We start from the raw sequence: 23,195 nt of genomic DNA, 5'->3' as shown, positions 1-23,195 counted from the left end.
CTCTTGTGAGTCAGAAAGCTGCTTCAGATTTTATGACAAAGAGTATCGTAGTCACTATTTCCCTTCACAGTTTCCTGAAGAGTTTCAACTAAATATTTGAAGTGGAAAACTCTCCATTTTTCTCGTATTTAGTATTACGAATCTTGGGTCCCACTTTGTTGCCAGACGAGCACTGACGTTCCACTTACATTTGGAGGAACACTCTTTTTACCATTTCTTTAAGAGTTTTTAATGTTGTTTAAGTGTGCTGTCGTAGAATCGCCAGTCCATCTGCAGTAGGTAGGAGAATGTCGTAATATTTTTTCTTTTCTATTTCATTGTTTCGCCGATTTTAAGCCCAGATTTTAGTTTTCGCCTCTCTTGGACCACTTTCTCTAAACACAGTACAAGCGCTTTGGTAGGAGTTTATCATCTTTCCTCACTCCTCTTCTAATTACAAAACGATGCGACATTCCACCTTGATTTCTTTTTTGTTGCAATTTGTACGGTTAAGTGTTTCAATATGATTGTGATTGCTATTATTATTATCTTTCTTTCTTTTCTCAGACGTTACGTCTGGTCAAAAATGGAAAGCGACGTGGACCTTGATCTAGCGTGACTTCCTTTTAACTGTAAGGTGTATGTTACATTGCATTTAGGAACTTCCTGGTAATTGAACATGTATCAATAATTACAGATTTCTGTAGCTGTATATATAAGTTTGTATGTAGCTGTATTGCGTTGATGTACTGGTGGATATTGTGTGGTATGACTCCTGTAGTTGATAATATAATTGGTATAATGTCAACTTTATCCTGATGCCAAATGTCCTTGACTTCCTCAGCCAGTTGGATGTATTTTTCAATTTTTTCTCCTGTTTTCTTCTGTATATTTGTTGTATTGGGTATGGATATTTCGATTACTTGTGTTAATTTCTTCTTTTTATTGGTGAGTATGATGTCAGGTTTGTTATGTGATGTTGTTTTATCTGTTATAATGGTTCTGTTCCAGTATAATTTGTATTCATCATTCTCCAGTACATTTTGTGGTGCATACTTGTATGTGGGAACATGTTGTTTTATTAGTTAATGTTGTATGGCAAGTTGTTGATGTATTATTTTTGCTACATTGTCATGTCTTCTGGGGTATTCTATATTTGCTAGTGTTGTACATCCGCTTGTGATGTGATCTACTGTTTCTATTTGTTGTTTGCAAAGCCTGCATTTATCTGTTGTAGTATTGGGATATTTAATAATATCCTTGCTGTAATATCTGGTGTTTATTGTTTGATCCTGTATGGCAATCATGAATCCTTCCATCTCACTGTATATATTGCCTTTTCAAAGCCATGTGTTGGATGCGTCTTGATCAATGTGTGGCTGTGTTAGAAGATACAGGTGCTTGCCTTGTAGTGCTTTCTTTCTCCAATTTACTTTCTTCGTATCTGTTGATGTTATGTGACCTAAAGGGTTGTAGAAGTGGTTATGAAATTACAATGGTGTAGCCAATGTATTTATATGGGTGATTGCTTTGTGTATTTTGCTAGTTTCTGCTCATTCTAGAAAGAATTTTCTTAAATTGTCTACCTGTCCATAATGCAGGTTTTTTATGTCGATAAATCCCCTTCCTCCTTCCTTCCCGCTTAATGTGAATCTTTCTGTTGCTGAATGTATGTGATGTATTCTATATTTGTGGCATTGTGATTGTGTAAGTGTACTGAGTGCTTCTAGGTCTGTGTTACTCCATTTCACTACTCCAAATGAGTAGGTCAATATTGGTATAGCATAAGTATCTACAGCTTTTGTCTTGTTTCATGCTGTCAGCTCTGTTTTCAGTATTTTTGTTAGTCTTTGTCTATATTTTTCCTTTAGTTCTTCTTTAATATTTGTATTATCTATTCCTATTTTTGTCTGTATCCTAGATATTTATAGGCATCTGTTTCTTCCATCGCTTCTATGCAGTCGTTGTGGTTATCCAATATGTAAACTTCTGGTTTAGTGTGTTTTCCCTTGACTATGATATTTTTCTAACATTTGTCTGTTCCAAAAGCCTTATTTATATCATTGCTGAATACTTCTGTTATCTTTAGTAATTGGTTGAGTTGTTGATTTGTTGCTGCCAATAGTTTTAGATCATCCATGTATTGTAAATGTGTGATTTTTTGTGGGTATGTGCCAGTAATATTGTATCCATAATTTGTATTATTTAGCATGTTGGATAGTGGGTTCAGAGCAAGGCAGAACCAGAAAGGACTTAATGAGTCTCCTTGGTATATTCCACGCCTAATCTGTATTGGCTGTGATGTGATATTATTTGAATTTCTTTGGATATTAAGTGTGGTTTTCCAATTTTTCATTACTATGTTTAGTAACTGTATCAATTAGGATCTACTTTGTATATTTCCAATATTTGTAGTAACCATGAGCGGGGTACACTATCAAAAGCTTTTTGGTGATCAATGCATGCGTAGTGTAGCGACGTCTAGTTATAGCTTGATATGTCACCACTGCATCTATTATCAGTTGATCTTTACATCCTTGTGCTCCTTTGCTACAGCCTTTTTGTTCTTCATTTATAATTTTGTTCTGTGTTGTATGTGTCATTAATTTCTGTGTAATGACTGAAGTTAATATTTTGTATATTGTTGGTAGGCATGTTATGGGGCGATCCTTAGCTGGGTTTGCTGAGTCTGCTTGATCTTTAGGTTTCAGATAAGTTATTCCATGTGTAAGTGTATCAGGGAATGTGTATGGGTCTGCAATGTAACTGTTAAATAATTTAGTTTAATGTGAATGTGTTGAGGTGAACTTCTTTAGCCAGAAATTTGCTGTTTTATCTTTCCCAGGGGCTTTCCAATTGTGAATAGAATTAATTGCTTGGGTGACTTCATGTTGCAAAATTATCACTTCAGGCATTTGTGGTATTATCTTGTATGCGTCTGTTTTTTGATTGTATCCACCGTGAATTCCTGTTATGCTGTACCGGGTTTGACCATATGTTGCTCCAGAAGTGTTCCACGTCTGTTATGTTTGGTGGATTGTCTATTTTAATGTGTGTGTTATCTATTGTCTGGTAAAACTTCTTTTGGTTTGTGTTGAATATTTGGTTTTGTTTCCTTCTATTTTCACTTTTTTTTGTATCCTTTAAGTCGTTTAGCCAATGCTTGTATTTTCTGCATCTTTTCATCTAATTGCTCTATCGCTTCTTGTTGTGAGATTTTGCCTAACCTTCTTCGTTTTTTGTGTGACATTTCATTTCTTATAAATTGTGTTAGCTGCCTGATGTCTTTTCTCAGTTTTTCTATTCTGGTCTGTAGCCTGTGTTGCCATGCTGGTTTTGTGGGTTTCTTCTGTGTGTTGTTTGGTTTTGATCTCTGCCTAGTGTGTATATTTAGTGTAGTGAGTGCTCCTATATAAACCAGTAGTTGTAACTCTTCCATAGTTGTATTTTCATTTATTTTGTTGTGTATGATTGTGTTGATAGTTGTTATTGTTGTTTCGACTTGTGGGTTATTTGGTGGTCTATGCAAGAATGGTCTAATGTCTGTATTTGTGTCTTTGTATTCTATATATGTCAACTGAAATTTTTCTTCTATATGTAACATGTGTGTCATTTCGTGTTCTATTTGTGCTTGTTCTGGTGGCTGTCTTAAGATTTCGTTTTCCTCTGATTGTTTAATTGATGCGTGTTGTTCTTTGTTTGTTTGCTCTGGGATGTTTAAGTCCATTACTGTATTTTCTTCTTCTTCTTCTTCTTCTGATTGCACATTATTTTGTTCCAGTATTAGTTGTACTTGTTGTTTGATGTTTTCTAATTCTGACTGGGGTATCCTGTTATTTTTGATTATTATACGGATCTGATCAGCTAGTCGTTGTTCTGGTAAAAATTTTAATTCTGGCTGTCTGGTTGGTTGGTTGGTTGGTTTGGGGAAGGAGACCAGACAGCGTGGTCATCGGTCTCATCGGATTAGGGAAGGATTGGGAAGGAAGTCGGCCGTGCCCTTTCAGAGGAACCATCCCGGCATTTGCCTGGAGCGATTTAGGGAAATCACGGAAAACCTAAATCAGGATGGCCGGACGCGGGATTGAACCGTCGTCCTTCCGAATGCGAGTCCAGTGTCTAACCACTGCGCCACCTCGCTCGGTGGCTGTCTGGTAATAAATGTTGTGCATACTTGTGATCTGTATCCAGTTGTGTTGGCTCCTAAGTTTGTTGCTTGGTAATAACAGAACATGAGGTGTCTGTTAACTTCATCTGACCATCTCATCTTCTGTCTTTGTTTTCCTCCTAGAGTGGTTCCAGGAAGCATATCCTGCAAAACACTTCTATTTGGATTTATATCATTTTCCGTGTGGCTAGCAGTGTCGTTACCATTGTGGACGTCATAGGGTTCAAACGTCGTCCCCGACCATGACAGCGCTTGTCCGAGGCTTCATTAGCTCTGTCCTGAACCAACTAATCACACTAAAAGGGGGGTTAGCCCTATTAGTGGTTTGTTCTTTTCGTGCCTTTTACGACTGGCAGAACATACCGGAGGCCTATTCTTTGCCCGGGCCTCCACGGGTATTATTATTATTATTATTATTATTATTTGTATGTAATACTGTTTCCCATATTACTTTCAATCTGACAATATCGTAATTCAATTTTAGGAATTTTCTGGACTTTTTTGTTATCTGTTACAATCTGACGATTTTTCCAGAAGCCAACAATGCAAGATATGTCCAGTTACACAAAACTGAAATAAAAATGAACACGAATACGCGGCGCTCGCATGCCTGACGCTCTTTCGCAGCTGTATGCCGCTTAAGAGGTGACTGGTTTCGCAGGCCAGCCGCTGTGGGCCACTATCCAGCCGCTGGTGTGGTCGTGCCTGCTGATGCACCTGCTGTGCGAGCTGGCCGACATCGGCCTCAACATCGCGGACGTGCAGCAGCTGGGCAAGAACCTGCCCGTCTCCAGTCTGGTGGGCGGCTCCTGGTACCGGCTGTCCTACTTCACACTCCGCAGGGACGCCTACTGGCGGCTCGTGTCCAAGGTCACTCGCTGTCTCGCATGTCTGTAGGGCTAACGCATCTGGACGACCTTTGCTGTACCTTGATTATCAAGAGATCCTCTAGTCCGAAATGTGATTTCTAAAGGTTCCTGTGTTCCAGACTACATGAGGTAGACTAGCAACGATCATATCACCAATACAGAAAAGAAATTGCTTGAAAGCGACCGCAATCAGTTGAGGATATTTTATGAATAAATACATCCAGATAGCTTAATACAAGCCGCTTGACAAAATAGAAAAGTTGTTGAGGAAACGGAAAGAAACTTCATGCTTTGAGTTACGTCGATGATTGCAAAATCGGATCAACAAGAACTTGGCAGTATGAACGCAGCTATTACTTCGACGTTACCTCTTCTGTGTCCTACGGGCATGTACATTTTGTTAAGAAGGGCACCACAAAGCATTTATATCCTCTCTTGAGGCAAGCTGGCTTACTGCTGTTCTTCCTCTGCAGAATACAGCATTAGGACGGTGTTGACTTTCGCACTGGTGCCACGCAAGTCCTGTCGGGGCTTGAGCTGGAGATCTTACCCATCACTGGAGATCAGCATCACTCACACAGTTCATAGGCACACACGTGACGTGTGTGCTGCAGAAGAAACGGCTCTACGTTTAGTGTCACATCAGAGATAACACTCGAGGGAGCAGGACATCCGTGGTGTAGCGTAGTGAAGTCAGAGTTTACTCGATCAATAATAGCTGTGGTCCGAAATCATACCCTTTGGGTCGCCATTCTATAAGACCAGGAGTAAGACTGCTGTGCGTCACCAAAACGTTGGATGGATGGGACCTACATCTACATCTACAAAGATATTTCGGAAGCCACCGTACGGTGTGTGGCTTAGGGTAACCTGTACCAGTACTAGCCATTTCCTTTCCCGTTCCACTCGCAAACAGAATGAGAGAAAATCTATTGTCTCTCTGCCTCCGTATGAGACCTAATTTCTCCCATCTTGTCTTCGTGATTCTTTCGTGCAATGTACGCCGGCGGCAGTACAATCGTTTGGCAGTCAGCTTAAAAAGTCGGTTCTCTATATTATCTGAACAGTGGTTCTCTAAAAGATCGTCGCTCTCCTCTAGGGACTGCCCAAAGCATCTCCGTAACACTGAAGTGTTGCTTGAACCTATCGGTACAAAATCTAGCAGCCCGCCTCTGAATTGCTTCGATGTCCTTCTTCAATCCGACCTGGTACGGATCCCAAACACTCAAGCAGTACTCAAGAATAAAAACAAATGGTTCAAATGGCTCTGAGCACTTTGGGACTTAACATCTGAGGTCATCAGTCCCCTAGAACTTAGAACTACTTAAACCTAACTAACCTAAGGACATCACATACATCCATGCCTGGGGCAAGATTCGAACCTGCGACCGTAGCAGTCTCGCGGTTCCGGACTGAAGCACCTACAACCGCTCGGCCACCACGGCCGTTTGTACTGAAGAATAGTTCGCGCCAGTGATATATATGCGGTCTCCTTCACATGTCAAGCATTCATTCCTATAATTCTCCCAATAAACCGAAGTCGACCATTCGCCTTCCCAACCACAGTTCTCATTTGTTCGTTTCATTTCATACGTCCAGACTTTGAATAACTTGACTGTGTCAAACTGGACACTAGTAATAGTGCATCCGAATATTAAACGTTGGTTCATCCTACTGATCCCCATTAACTTGCATTTTTTGTAACTGCCTTTCGTCACACCAACTGGGTGTTTTATCTAACTCTACGGTCACTCACCTTCGACACCACACCGTACACCACAGCATCATAAGCCAAACAATTGCAGATTTCTGCCTACCATGTCCGCCAAAACATTTATGTCTATACAGTACAACAGTGGTCCTATTACACTTCCCTGGGCACTCCTGACGATACCTTTTTCTCTGCTGAACACTCGCCGTCGAGGAAGACCACTGGGTTCTATTACTTGAGAAGTCTTCGAGCCACTCACATATCTGTCCACTTCTTCCACTTGCCCGTAGCTTCGTCAGCTGCCTACAATGGGGCACCATCTCATATGTTTTCCTTAGGTCGCCGCCATACTCGCCGTTGATGATCTTTGGAGGTAGTGAGTGCAGAATCGCGATTCGTCACCGACCACGGTGTGACACCATTCATCTGCGGACCATTCTTCCTGGTCACACTGAGCGGTTCCCGTTGTGCTGTTCACGGCAGCCTGTGCAAGGGGCCGTAATTCACTATCCCGGCTGCTCCTTTTCTGTGACACATGGTTCGGAATGACATAGAATGTGTCAAGTAGTTCATTACGTATTCCGAGATGGCAGGAGCGTATCTGAAGGCACTTCGATGCGCTTGGTGCGCCACACAGCGGACGTCTGTGATGGTGGTCAGACATTGTCGACCCTAACCTCGACGAAAATTATGCCTTCCCTCGAATTCCCATACAGTCTAACAACGGGCCACTGTCGCATCCAATTTGCCCCCAAACAGGGAAATTGCACGATTCGACCAACTGGCCCAGAGCCTTATCAAAGTCTGTCAGCCACTTATCACGCTGTGTGACATGTGACATCTCTATGCCCTCCACAGTGATCATTCGACACGTGAATCCGTGACGTCTCTTTTATGCCGTAGCACGTCTTGATTTAATACTGAAATAGATTTACACTAATGCACTTTGGAGGCAGTTGTACGATTCCCACAGAACTGTCATTCCAATCGTTTGCATACCCGCAGTAGGTGGCTACGTGTACGAAGGTACACTGACATACGATTACGTCTTTTGGGTGCTTCTCTGGTGCCTTCACTGACAGGCGTTCATACAAACAGTGAATAACTATGTATAACTCTGTTTCAGCTACTGTCATTAGATTGAAATAGAATTTGGAAATGCAATTGCAATGTCAGTATCGATAATAATTTTTTTACATCATCATCATCATCATTTATGACTGATTATGCATTTCAGCGTTCAGTCTGGAGCATAGTCCCCTTTATAATATTCCTCCAGGATCCCCTATTCCGTGCTAACATTGGTGCCTCTTCTGATGTTTTTTTCTTTACAATCTGTAAATTTTAATCTGGACATCGCAGTAGCCGAAACAATGGTACAAATATAGCAATATATTAAAAGATATTGAGGGCTTGATTTGCTAATCAACAACAATATAATTTATGCAGCTGTGGTTGCTTCGGTGAAGGGAAGGCCAATAACACAGAACCACACACACATTAAAAGAAAAGCTTAGTTTTTAACTATTTTCATTGAATCAGAGTAAAGATTATGCTATGGAAGGCACTATGAAGGGGTGGTACAGTACTGGGCTAACATTAATTCAGACATCCTTTAAAACAAATTTATTAACAAACAATTCTTACTCAACGGTTATTAAAAACATATCGTTCTATCCCTTTTATTTTTTTTTTTTCTTCTTTTAAACGGTAGCCATTGCAAGGCTTACTTTTAATTGTTAATATTTACACTGATCCAATATCAAGTATAAAATACCGGTGATGCAGTAGAGTCAAATTTGAGCCCAACCCAATTATAACATCAATTAAAAGTTTCAACTCAAACTCGAGGGCTACTTGTGATAAAAAATTAAAATCCTCAATGCTATCTGAAAAATACATGTAGTACCTCTTAAACAAATTTATAATAACAAACTGACAGCAATTCAAACCTAAAAATAGTCGCCAGAGAAATCCAATTTCACAAAAGCACTTCAAATACATAACAGCAAATTACAGCGAGACCCCCTTATCACAGGTTTGAATACACCAGTTTTTCTCGTGCCACAGTTTATGATTTGCACTCTTACTGGAGAGAAGTAGCGAACAATTTCAAAACAAATGTGGATGCGAAAGTGCTTCAGATAAACGTCTAAGTAAGAGATGCGAACTGTTCAGTTACAAAATGTAATTACTTAACTCAAGAACAAATGAGCAGGACTAAAATTCACCCGATGATAATTCAATGGGTTTACAGAGCCGAAATCTTGCAATCTTATTTTATTTCACGTATCAGTCTTGCACACACTTCCTGGCAATACATTACACACATCATTAAATGAGCGTGATATGATCTGGAACATAAATCAGTTACCGCTGCAACCATAAAGCATACAAAATAATGGCACCCACCAGAGGAAACACAGTCACGGTCTTGTGATATGAACAGTTAAAACAAACAAATGACCAGTCTATAAGAGTGGAAATAGTGGCACCTGACAAGGGCAAACTCAATTACAATTTCGCATGACGAACAACTAAAACGCACAAAATGGTAAATTCTTGACAACAAGGTAATTCAGCTTCATGTGGAGTTATCCAGTACTCGTGTGTAAATGAAATCAGGGTGCAACGACAGTATAGTGAAGGCAGTAGAGAGTTCAAAACGTTGCTTTAACCGCCGATCTCCTACACCAGTATTGTGCAACTGAAGCTCTCTTTCTTGCCAAAGGGGTGCTCCTTTCCAAATTACAGCTTTCCAACAACGGCTCCCAACTAGAACTAGGCCGCGCTATCACACCAGGTGCGATCAAGTCGTTTTCCGGCATGTACACGGGCTGCTCCCAATACAGGGACCGCCTCGCCACTTTCCTCGTGCTCAAAAAATGGCTCTGAGCACTATGGGAGTTAACTTCTGCGGTCATCAGTCCCATAGAACTACTTAAACCCAACTAACCTAAGGACAACACACACATCCATGCCCGAGGCAGGATTCGAACCTGCGACCGTAGCGGTCTCATAGCGCCTAGAACCGCTCGGCCAGCCCGGCCGGCTTTCCTCGTGCTGCTGCGAACTCAAGACTCCCGTCGCTGCCCATCAACTCCGGCTTGCGGGCCTCATCCGCGCCAGAAGTTTCTCTGGCAAAGATTCTACACAACCAGCGATTACACCAGAGGAGTAAAAAGTTGGAAAAATACCAAAACTTTACGGAAAGTTTATACTCACGGCACAGATGTCCATGTTTCAAAATCAAATGTATATAAATTACTCTTTTTCGGCCTCTGAATACTACAAGACAGAACAAAATATAGGTCACTCACAGGTGACATCGAGCTAATATCGTGTAACACTGCCTGTAGCCTCGATAATGGCTTGAATTGGGTGTGGAAGACAGTCCACAGGTTCTTCACGTGATTCAGGATATTAGTGAGCTTTACGGAGGAAAAAGCTGTTGTATACGTTGTGTGTTAAGAAACTCATGACTCTTGTTCCCGTCCGCAGCTCGTGGTTGTGCGGTAGCGTTCTCGCTTCACACGCCCGGGTTCCCGGGTTCGATTCCCGGCGGGGTCAGGGATTTTCTCTGCCTCGCGATGACTGGGTGTTGTGTGATGTCCTTCGGTTAGTTAGGTTTAAGTAGTTCTAAGTTCTAGGGGACTGATGACCATAGATGTTAAGTCCCATAGTGCACAGAACCATTTGAACTCTTGTTCCCAACGATGATGAGAAGGTAAAGGCAGCAAGCCTTGCCTCACCTGCAGTTGTTCGTTCATGTAGGCAGCCATAAGAGGGGACTGCGAACACTTCAGTGCATAGTACTCAATCTCATGGGACTTACGGTCCTCCAAGGGAAAAAATCCAGCGGGGACTCAGTGAGTGACGAAAGAAAAATTCCCAGGAAGGTGAAAGAAGTCATCTCAGGAGCAGTCGAATACGCAGGTCGTAATAAATTACGAAACTCCAACGATGTCAATCGCTTTTGAACTGAGACTGCTTTTAGATTATCCGGGAGACAGGTGTTATGGAGAATGCAGCTACCCTCTATTAATTGCGTCTCAAAATTGGTATTAATTCACACGATGCTCCCAAGGAATGATTAAGGCCTTCTGGTCTGCTGCCGCTAGAAACACCGTATGAGAATTATAAAGGATAGATATGGTGAATTCTCACCTGGAGTTGGGGTGTTTACAGTAAAATTCAGAAACATTTAGTCTACCGAGATCATGAACGGATACATAGGAATCAGAATAAATAACAATGATAGACGTTGTTTACTTGTCGTTGGTAGGATGCATCTGTCATCGGCTTCAGGACGTCAGTCGCAAAATTATTCACAGATGGTGTACATTCCCTAGCACGGAATGAAAGGAAAATCGCTCATACAATGTCGGTGCTAATTACAGTCTTTCGGAGCACTGATCAGACGTTATCAGACAACAGCCCAACTTCTAGGAAGCCCTGTGCTGCTAAGAAGAGACTTGATCTTTTTTAGGGTATTCTCAAGAAAACAAGCTTTAGCGACGATTCTGGTATTAAAGCAACGAATGCTGATAAATAATTTGTAATAACCCGCTTCAAACACGGAATGTGAACATCTAATCCACGTACGACGGAGAGGGTTATGATTTTAGCACATCTTAGACGGCGTTTCTGACAAATATACATATATGAGCAAAATAATAATAAAATTTAAAGAACAACCTATGTTTATAGTACTACAGAAAGACTGTTGCTGCAACCCAAGTTTTACACTTTCCCTGCTTAAGAAAATGTAGAGATATTAATAACGAAACTTTAATGCTAACTGGGAATTCCTAACATGGGTAATGTATTAAGTCTACAGTAGTTTATTCAGTCACAGCTATGCAAATTATGTGTCAGAAGATGGCAGAAATTGTTAGCCCCTTCACATTCAATAAAGAGGTCAATAATTTCCACCCGGAATGACGTGCATCTGAAATTGGATCTGAAGTCTACAAAAAGATATACAGTAATCCTACATCTAAATTCGTATCCACTTGGAACGCGCGCACACACACACACACACACACACACACACACACACACACACACAAACACACACACTATATACAGAGGGTGGTGAATCAGCTGCCCCTACCAATGGGTTTACTGTGACTCACAAGGCCTTCAAAAACTACTTCAGAGATTTTCTTATTCTCTCTCTCTCATTATGTACACACTATTAATCCTACAGAAAAAATGAGCAGGTCCTTTTTGTATGAAAAACGAGAGGAGCATCAGGTTGATAAGTGAACTCAATATAGTCTTTGTTGGCGAACTCAGAAATTCGAAAGATCTTGTACACAGCTACATCTCTTTCTTTAAAACTCTTAAGTCCAGCCACTGATGCAGACACATACCGCAGCACAGCAACAGTACAAAAAACTCCTTTCATTATCGCTGTAGAGAAGCTAATGGTTTGCCCTTAGTTAGCAAGAGAATATGAACATTTTGTGCATGGTGTTTGAAAGCGTTGAGGGTTGCATTGAATATATATATATATATATATATATATATATATATATATATATATATGAGGGGGGTCTTCCCCCCATGAACCATGGACCTTGCCGTTGGTGGGGAGGCTTGCGTGCCTCAGCGATACAGATAGCCGTACCGTAGGTGCAACCACAACGGAGGGGTATCTGCTGAGAGGCCAGACAAACGTGTGGTTCCTGAAGAGGGGCAGCAGCCTTTTCAGTAGTTGCAAGGGCAACAGTCTGGATGATTGACTGATCTGGCCTTGTAACAATAACCAAAACGGCCTTGCTGTGCTGGTACTGCGAACGGCTGAAAGCAAGGGGAAACTACAGCCGTAATTTTTCCCGAGGGCATGCAGCTTTACTGTATGATTACATGATGATGGCGTCCTCTTGGGTAAAATATTCCGGAGGTAAAATAGTCCCCCATTCGGATCTCCGGGCGGGGACTACTCAAGAGGATGTCGTTATCAGGAGAAACAAAACTGGCGTTCTACGGATCGGAGCGTGGAATGTCAGATCCATTAATCGGGCAGGTAGGTTAGAAAATTTAAAAAGGGAAATGGATAGGTTGAAGTTAGATATAGTGGGAATTAGTGAAGTTCGGTGGCAGGAGGAACAAGACTTCTGGTCAGGTGACTACAGGGTTATAAACACAAAATCAAATAGGGGTAATGCAGGAGTAGGTTTAATAATGAATAGAAAAATAGGAATGCGGGTAAGCTACTACAAACAGCATAGTGAACGCATTATTGTGGCCAAGATAGATACGAAGCCCACGCCTACTACAGTAGTACAAGTTTATATGCCAACTAGCTCTGCAGATGACGAAGAAATTGAAGAAATGTATGATGAAATAAAAGAAATTATTCAGATTGTGAAGGGAGACGAAAATTGAATAGTCATGGGTGACTGGAATTCGAGTGTAGGAAAAGGGAGAGTAGGAAACATAGTAGGTAAATATGGATTGGGGGACAGAAATGAAAGAGGAAGCCGCCTGGTCGAATTTTGCACAGAGCACAACATAATCATAAGTAACACTTGGTTTAAGAATCATGAAAGAAGGTTGTATACATGGAAGAACCCTGAAGATACTAAAAGGTATCAGATAGATTATATAATGGTAAGACAGAGATTTAGGAACCAGGTTTTAAATTGTAAGACATATCCAGGGGCAGATGTGGATTCTGACCACAATCTATTGGTTATGACCTGTAGATTAAAACTGAAGAAACTGCAAAAAGGTGGGAATTTAGGGAGATGGGACCTGGATAAACTAAAAGAACCAGAGGTGGTACAGAGATTCAGGGAGAGCATAAGGGAGCAATTGACAGGAATGGGGGAAATAAATACAGTAGAAGAAGAGTGGGTAGCTTTGAGGGATGAAGTAGTGAAGGCTGCAGAGGATCAAGTAGGTAAAAAGACGAGGGCTAGTAGAAATCCTTGGGTAACAGAAGAAATATTGAATTTGATTGATGAAAGGAGAAAATATAAAAATGCAGTAAGTGAAACAGGCAAAAAGGAATACAAACGTCTCAAAAATGAGATCGATAAGAAGTGCAAAATGGCTAAGCAGGGATGGCTAGAGGACAAATGTAAGGATGTAGAGGCCTATCTCACTAGGGGTAAGATAGATACCGCCTACAGGAAAATTAGAGAGACCTTTGGAGATAAGAGAACGACTTGTATAAATATCAAGAGCTCAGATGGAAACCCAGTTCTAAGCAAAGAAGGGAAAGCAGAAAGGTGGAAGGAGTATATAGAGGGTCTATACAAGGGAGATGTACTTGAGGACAATATTATGGAAATGGAAGAGGATGTAGATGAAGATGAAATGGGAGATATTATACTGCGTGAAGAGTTTGACAGAGCACTGAAAGACCTGAGTCGAAACAAGGCCCCCGGAGTAGACAATATTCCATTGGAACTACTGACGGCCGTGGGAGAGCCAGTCCTGAGAAAACTCTACCATCTGGTGAGTAAGATGTATGAAACAGGCGAAATACCCTCAGACTTCAAGAAGAATATAATAATTCCAATCCCAAAGAAAGCAGGTGTTGACAGATGTGAAAATTACCGAACTATCAGCTTAATAAGTCACAGCTGCAAAATACTAAGACGAATTCTTTACAGACGAATGGAAAAACTAGTAGAAGCCAACCTCGGGGAAAATCAGTTTGGATTCCATAGAAACACTGGAACACGTGAGGCAATACTGACCTTACGACTTATCTTAGAAGAAAGATTAAGGAAAGGCAAACCTACGTTTCTAGCATTTGTAGACTTAGAGAAAGCTTTTGACAATGTTGACTGGAATACCCTCTTTCAAATTCTAAAGGTGGCAGGGGTAAAATACAGGGAGCGAAAGGCTATTTACAATTTGTACAGAAAGCAGATGGCAGTTACAAGAGTCGAGGGACATGAAAGGGAAGCAGTGGTTGGGAAGGGAGTAAGACAGGGTTGTAGCCTCACCCCGATGTTGTTCAATCTGTATATTGAGCAAGCAGTAAAGGAAACAAAAGAAAAATTCGGAGTGGGTATTAAAATTCATGGAGAAGAAATAAAAACTTTGAGGTTCGCCGATGACATTGTAAGTCTGTCAGAGACAGCAAAGGACTTGGAAGAGCAGTTGAATGGAATGGACAGTGTCTTGAAAGGAGGATATAAGATGAACATCAACAAAAGCAAAACAAGGATAACGGAATGTAGTGTAATTAAGTCGGGTGATGCTGAGGGAATTAGATTAGGAAATGAGGCACTTAAAGTAGTAGTATTGATTTAAGTGTCAGGAAGTCATTTCTGAAAGTATTCGTATGGAGTGTAGCCAAGTATGGAAGTGAAACATGGACGATAAATAGTTTGGACAAGAAGAGAATAGAAGCTTTCGAAATGTGGTGCTACAGAAGAATGCTGAAGATTAGATGGGTAGATCACATAACTAATGAGGAAGTAATGAATAGGATTGGGGAGAAGAGAAGTTTGTGGCACAACTTGACCAGAAGAAGGGATCGGTTGGTAGGACATGTTCTGAGACATCAAGGGATCACCAATTTAGTATTGGAGGGCAGCGTGGAGGGTAAAAATCGTAGAGGGAGACCAAGAGATGAATGCACTAAGCAGATTCGGAAGGATGTGGGTTGCAGTAGGTACTGGGAGATGAAAAGGCTTGCACAGGATAGAGTAGCATGGAGGGCTGCATCAAACCAGTCTCAGGACTGAAGACCACAACAACAACATGAGGGGGGTGGGAGGTTGTGGGCGGGTGTACGCAGTTATAAATATTGAATTAATCGACACAGATGGTGGAAATATTTGTTATTTTGTGAGCCAGTTATGCCTTATCGTTTGGTTCATACACATAAAAAGTACGCAAATGATAAGAATTTGTGTATATTAGTTTATATTATTGGGCATATGAATCCCTGTAACAACTTTACTTCACCTTATGACCCACGTATTCAAGGGCGCTGTATGATACAGGGGTAAATACAGTAAATGGTGGAATTGTTGTTGTTTGTACCTGCGGAGCTCCTCATTCGTGTCTGCTGCCGTACAGTACGCAAGCTCGTTCAGCTGCTAACGGCTACAGTCCGCGTGGAGCGAAAACTTACGACCCTATCGAAGGGAACAACGATCCAGTGTACGCATGAGCAAAGTAAGACACGCTAGGACATTGGAGAAGCTGTACACAGGAATCCGTCCACTGTGTACTGTATCACCCAACGCTATAACGCGAGTGATACCACACTAAACCAGGCTAGGACGGGTACTGGGCCAAAATTTCCTTCTAGAAATAATAGGCAAATGATGAAAATGTTGAAGCAAAATTCCAGAATAGCAGCAACAGAAACTGGATCATATGAATAAGCACGTCTCATTTTTGAGTAGAAGGCGGTTCGTGAAAGAACAGTTCGTAGATCTCTGAACATTAGTGGGTATAATTCCCAGAAAAACCCTTGTGTTAGTAACGGAGTCAAGGACAAGTATTTAGACCTTACCACTGAATAGGTAACGAAGAAAAATGAGTTCTGGGTTCGTGTCTTATGGTCAGATGAAAGGTAATTCAGTGTATACCGCAGTGATGGACGAATAAACGGGTGGAAGCTGAAGAATACTGAGTAGAATCCTAAAACTATGGAAGCTACGGCCAAAGATGGGAACGGCAACGTGATTGTATGGGGACGTATAGCGTCAGGTGGTGGGGGTGAGCCTGGTTTCATTGGTGGCAACATAGACAAGTATGTTAAGAAACGGTACAGTAGTTTCCGCTCTATAAGCAGCAGGTTTTGCTGCTCGCTCGCGCCGGGAAATATAAACTGAGGCGGGTCCGCAGCCAGATTTATTACACGACGCGGCCGGCTGCGGGTGCAACAGAACCCATGTGGACGGGTGGAAAGAAATGTGTCAGGCTTCATAATTTATATGTGTCGTGTATTATGCATTTTTGGTACGTGAATGTGAATCTGCACATGATCTTTCCTAATCCTCCTCACACCTTTCCGTAAAGCGTGGCCAAATCTTTGTTGGGAAGTAGTTCTGTAGTACAGTAGTGCCAACCTTACTCCTGGGTAGTGGATCAGAGAGACAGCACAGGCAGGTAAAAAAATGGAAATGTCGTGTGGCTAGGGCCTCCCGTCGGGTAGATCGTTGGCCTGGTGCAGATCTTTCGATTTGACGCCACTTCGGCGACCTGCGCGTCGATGGGGATGAAATGATGATAATGATGACAACACAACACCCAGTCCCTGAGCGGAGAAAATCTCCGACCCAGCCGGGAATCGAACCCGGGCCCTTAGGATTGACAGTCTGTCACGCTGACCACTCAGCTACCGGGGCAGACACAGGCAGGTAAATGTCAAAGACTTTCCAGTGTCACAAGATTTGGGGTGGGGAGGTTGGTCACAGCCAAATGGTTCCACCATATCCTCCACCGGGGCCCAGGAAGACCTCCGGGTGCCCGCCATATTCTGGGGAGTGTTACAGAAAGGGGCTAAGTGAGCAGACGTGCTCTCAGTGCGTCTGTCTCAATTTTCACGCATGGAAAGAGGTATTTGAATATTTGTACTAATTCTTTTATTTACAGCTTCGGATTGTGTAAGGAAATGAATGTGCTCGTTAAATTCCGGAAATTTGACCCCCTGTGTTAAAGTATCTGGTCACCAGTTTGCCCGTTATCCTCCTCACATAGTGAATGTCCTATGTAAAATATTGGGAGACTTTGTGTGGTATACATTTGGTCAACGCAATTCCATCTTGCCCGTAGAAATGTGAGTGATGATTAGTATATAATATACCCGAGCTATAAGTTGTAAAATTGTAATATCTGTAAACTGAAACAGTTGCTGCAATCGCTGTAAAGTCGACTGATATTGTTTAAAATAAATATGTAATCAACTGTCATCAATCTTTAACATACCTTGAAAATCACAAAGAAATCAAGTTAAAGGAATTTATTTTAAATAAAAGCTATAGAATGCAGGGACCAACACATCAGCGTGTGAGCCCTCCAGCCCCTTGCTTAGTATCGTACAGAAAGGGCACGTTCTCTAGGTAGCACTCTCAAACTCCCCTCCCCAGTTTTCCGTTGCGCAATTTTCATTCATGGCTTGACGACATCAACTTTCATCTGGCGTCCCTAGGCAAGGAGGTTAGACGGTAAACTTTCAATACTACAAAAACATCAGCGCAGACGCACTCAAAAACTAAATCTGGGAAATAATTTTAATTTCCAGCCGCTGATCGTATACAACACACCACTTATACTCAAAACATTAAATGATTCACCTGTCTTGTTCCCGATCGAGACCATCTGGTAAGAATTAGAAGGTAGGATCAGTAAACGCCACATCACAATTAAAAGAGACTGAAAGACAGTATTTTGCAGGAATGGAATAATATTGATTAGAAATTAACCAGCAAGCACGTACACTCAATGCCAAGAAGTTAGGCAGCATTTATTCATAGGAAAGGTACGATAACGAAGTACCAGAGCGCTGTGTTTTGTTTATTTGAGTACTTACGTCCAAGTATTGGGAGAACACATTTCTGTTTCCATCACGAAAATGTGTTTATGTATAATTTAAGTAAATGGATGCGATATTCTGAATGAAAAAATGTGTGTTAAAAGTGTATAATAGGTTTCTTTTAGTGCGTATGTTTTCGCCTTTAAACGTTCTCTTTCTGCAGAATACACGGTACATTTGAATGCTTCTCTGCACCTATGTATGTAGAATCCGTAGCACTGTGAATGGAAGACATCAGAGGCAGTTGCTGTGAAAAAACGGTATGAATAGACGCAGAGCATAAAAGACCATATACCCAACGTTCGTCTGTCAGAGGACCTTTGAACTTATTCTAAGCTGAAACACAATGACGTTCCTGGAAAATGCCTCTCGCAAACAGTAAGCGTTCGTATCAGAAGCGCCATTCACGAGAGACACAGCTCGTCCTTTTCGCATTCGAAAAATCTAAAACATTAGTCACACGAGAACAACTAAGTTATGTCTTCATAAATCTCCGAAAGACATTCGAAACTGTAACACATGCTCGAGTGATATCAAAATTCTATCATTGAGAGCATATTTATAAATTACTTATTTCGCCGAAGAATTTGGGCGGACTGAACCTAGTACATGGTACTCGTCGACGAATATTTGACGGAAATATACATTACAGCTGATAATTTCGGAGATATACGATAGAAACATCAATGTTAAAACATTGATACGTGTAAATGATCGGGTAACCGGGTCTGTCACATTTTCTGCTCATGACATTCCTACTTCCTGTGATTTAGTACAACTTGCTTTTAAAGTATAATATTAACAACAACAAACATAAAAACTTGACAAAATGCGATAACGTGGTGAGCGGTAAATAATTGGAACGCGTCATGTGCTGTAAATGCGGAATGTGATGAGCCAGCGAAGTCAGTATTAGAGAAGACGAATGACAGACTTACTCGTTAGGTCTGTTGCGGAAATTATGGGAGAATGTGGAAATCTGTAAAAGAAGCGGAATGCCACACTCTGAGGCGACAAATTCTGAATTACTACTTCGTCATGGGAGGTCCTTGTTAAGGAGGCATGGCAGCTGTCATGAAAAATATCTATGACACGCTCGTAGGCTCGTAACAGATTAGTACAGTCCGTAGAAAAGAGTATCAGTGACGCATAAGGAATTTAAATGGTAATCTTTGGAAGAATGCCCATGCTTATAACGTGGAATACGAAGAATGCGCAACCATTCTTTCTCACCCGTTACAAACTATCACAGAGATAATTAAACCAAAATAGAATCGGATGCTTACACAACTTCACAATTTTTACTTTGCTACGTATGAACTCGGAATACAACAGAATAGTGACTAGCTCTGACAATCAAGAATTGCCCGTCAGGCGTTTCTCATTCGGTTGCAACTTACGAACCTAGACGCAGTCCTGAACACACAGTGTTTAGTCAACAGGAAGCTCTAACACCACTTACATGCATCAAGATTAATTACGTCATTGCTGTTGGAAGGTAAATAGAAGACAATCGTCAAAAGAGATGGATGGAGCTTGGATAATGGTATACGAGTGCCTCGTTAAATCGTGTGCTGAATTGTAAGTATTCTGTCTAAATATTATAAACAACCACAGTGACGAGGAAGTCCACGCTACGTCTACGATATGAGTACAAGATATGTCACCGATTATAATGCTTCCAACAAAGATGGACAGGAAACCTCTTGGGATCTAATCAGAGTAGTAACGTATCAGTTAATACAAAGAAATAGTAACGTAAACAAATGCAACATGGAATGCTGCAGGGGAAAAAATTACTGCTGAAACTGCGATAAGTTATCGTTTCAAGTAGAAGTTATTAAAAACAGCTAATTGTTACATGAAATCTCATAAAATAGATAAAAACTGGAGGGACAAATTGGGAATATACCTTGAGTGAAAGAACCAGGAGGTAAAATAAGAATCGAAGGCTAAAAGAGGAGTGCTCGATTTAAAAACGTCGTAATGCACGGTTGCAATATTTCTCCCCTACTGTTCTATTTTTACAGAGATGAAGCAATGGTACTTTTGAGAGAAAGATTCAAAAATTTAATCAAAATCCTAGGTTAAGGGATATCAATTATAAGATTCGTGTATGACGTTTTGAATAGAATGTCTGATGAGCTCAGGAAGTGGAAAAGTGGACTGGGAGTAAGCAAAAGAACGGCCGAATTATTTTGGAATAGTTTAATTAGGTTACTGATAACACTCAAGCACGTAGTAGACTATGTTTAGGAATTCTGCTACTTTCGAGGTAAAGTAACTCATCAGGGACGAGGCAAGCAGGATATAATAAGCAGGCGAAGGCAGCTTAAAGATATCAAACATACCCGCCTCCGTATTCGAGGCCGATAACGCACCCTTGTGCGATACCACTGGACTGGGAGGTATGCCAGTTCGAATCCTGGTGGTGTATGAAATTTTCACTGCAAGCATTTGGCCAGCAAGAGGAGGATAGGTGGTGGCGTAAGGTTGCTGATCACCTGTCTTTGCGCCATTAAAGTCCAGACATATCCGTCATCCTTCACAAAAGTGCATTTGACACTGCTGATAGTGATCCATCCGACATAGACTGATGTTAAGCTCAGCGGTTCCATTTGCGCAATTGGAGAGAAGTGCCCTATGTGCTGCCAACGTGCTCCACCCTCTCCCTTCCCTTCATCCATAACAGCACAAACGCAAGACAATACAGTATAAAAAGTGAACGCAAACATTCGTACAACACAAATACCTACTGGACTGTTCATAAAAGGTCAGAAAGAGGTAACGGAAAACTACCCGACTAGCAAATTATCTAGAACGGCAATGCATGATTCCTGCATCTCCTACAGTCATTCCCCGAGTATGGGACCACTTGTACGTCGAATATCAAACATAGGTGCTTGTTTGAAGAATACATTCTCACAATTGCGCATCTGGAGCAGAGTATTTAACTGAAATGAATCATGGATAGTGATAAATCTTCAAAAGTAGAAAACTAAAGTGTTTCAAAGATACGGTGTTACAGAACGATGCAGAAAACTGAGTCTTCTGACGAGGTACGAAAGCAGGAGGGAATGAGTGTATGGGAAACTCTGATTAGGAGTAGGGACAGATGAGAATGGACATACGAGGTAACGCGTGTTAGGAATCGGGGAATGTCGTCCACGGCAACAGAGGACGAATTAGAGGGCAAAATCTGTACGGGAAGGTGGAGACTCGACCACATTCAATAATAGAGTATATTTCTTGTACTTGCTGCGCCGAGACGAAGAGGTTAGTGGAAGAGAGGAATGCTTGGTGGGTGGCATGAAACCAATTAAAGGACTGATGACCGCAAAATTGAGGCGAGCCGGCCGGAGTGGCCGAGCGATTCGAGTCACTACAGTCTGGAACCGCGCACGTTTGAGTCCTGCCTCTGGCATCGATGTGTGTGATGTCCTTAGGTTGGTTAGGTTTAAGTAGTTCTGAGTTCTAGGGGACTGATGACCTCAGAAGTTAAGTCCCATAGTTCTCAGAGCCATTTGAACCATTTGAATTGAGGCAAAAGTAGAAACATGCTTGTTTGAATACAAAATGGAAGTATAAAACTTGAATTTCTATGGCCCAGTCTCACTTGTTCCTCGTATTTCGTTCTGACACTTATCGCTTCTCTCACTTTTGGTACTGGTTTGCTTACGTGACAAACGCCGAGTTGTAACGGGGTTCCGAGTCAGCATCACGCTGTAGTTCTCATCCGTTTCACTGGGTAAGTCACTTCAGTTGACAGAGGAAGGCTAAGACATACACTCTGCAACACTATGCCTGTTAAAATAGTGTGGTATTAAAAGTGTTCTTCCGCATTATGACAGTATTCCCCTTACTTTATGCAAATACAGTTAGTATATCGACTAGTGCCCATACTTTCCGCAAGTGCAGCAAGAGTAAACCTCACATTAGGGAAGACATTGGTTCAGTTTCATTTCTGGTCTTCCTAGTTGTGGGTCTATAGTAGCTCCATAGATCCCTTCCAGACAAGCTTTCACTGTTATCCATGAAATGCAATCGCAGTTGCGAATACGAACAATCATCAGCTGTATAAACGAATGACGACAATGAAAATTTCTGCCGGACCGGGTCTCGAAACTGGACTTCACGCTTTGCGCTAGCGGTCGCCTTAACCGCTTTGGCTATTAGTGTATGACGCATGGACATGCATGCAAGTCCGAAGGAACGTTGCATCGTTCTCCTCAACAGCACACACAGTGCAATAAGGTATCCACTGTTATCGACGTTGACAAGGAGATGAACTCAAATCGTCCACATTTTTCGACACTGAAATGATAATGAAATCAAGACCATACGCTGTCGACAGACGTTGAAATACATCAAAGGGGACAGTTGAAAATGTGTGCCCCGACCGGGACTCGAACCTGGGATCTCCTGCTAACATGGCAGACGCTCTGTCCATCTGAGCCACCGAGGGCAAAGCAAATTGTGCGACTGCAGGTATTTATCCCTTACACTCTCCCCGTAATACCAACATTCCCAACTTAATGTCCACACACTACATTCGTAGTGCCCCTTCCCACTATACTCATTAATTGCGGCAGACACAGACTACGAATGTGGTGTGTGGACATTAAGCTGGGAATGTGGGTCTCACGGGGAGAGTGTAAGGGATAAATACCTGCAGTCGAACTATCCTTTGCGCCTTCGGTGGCTCAGTTGGATAGAGCAAGTGCCATTTAAGCTGGAGATCCCAGGTTCGAGCCCTGGTCGGGGCACACTTTTTCAACTGTCCCCTTTGATGTATTTCAACGTCTGTCGAGTGTATGGTCTTGATTTAGTTATCATTTCTTTGTAAAGTGCTGCATGGTCGAACATATACCATCTCCATACATATTTTCCTACAGTGGCAACAGGAGCGAGTGGCAGACGTGAGCAGACACTTAGTCGTGCGTCGCT

The sequence above is a fragment of the Schistocerca piceifrons genome, chromosome 7 (genome assembly GCF_021461385.2).
Source record: "Schistocerca piceifrons isolate TAMUIC-IGC-003096 chromosome 7, iqSchPice1.1, whole genome shotgun sequence".
In the NCBI taxonomy this organism is placed as follows: Eukaryota; Metazoa; Arthropoda; class Insecta; order Orthoptera; family Acrididae; genus Schistocerca; species Schistocerca piceifrons.
The sequence above is the reverse complement of the archived record's forward strand: the minus strand, read 5'-3'. Positions refer to the sequence as shown.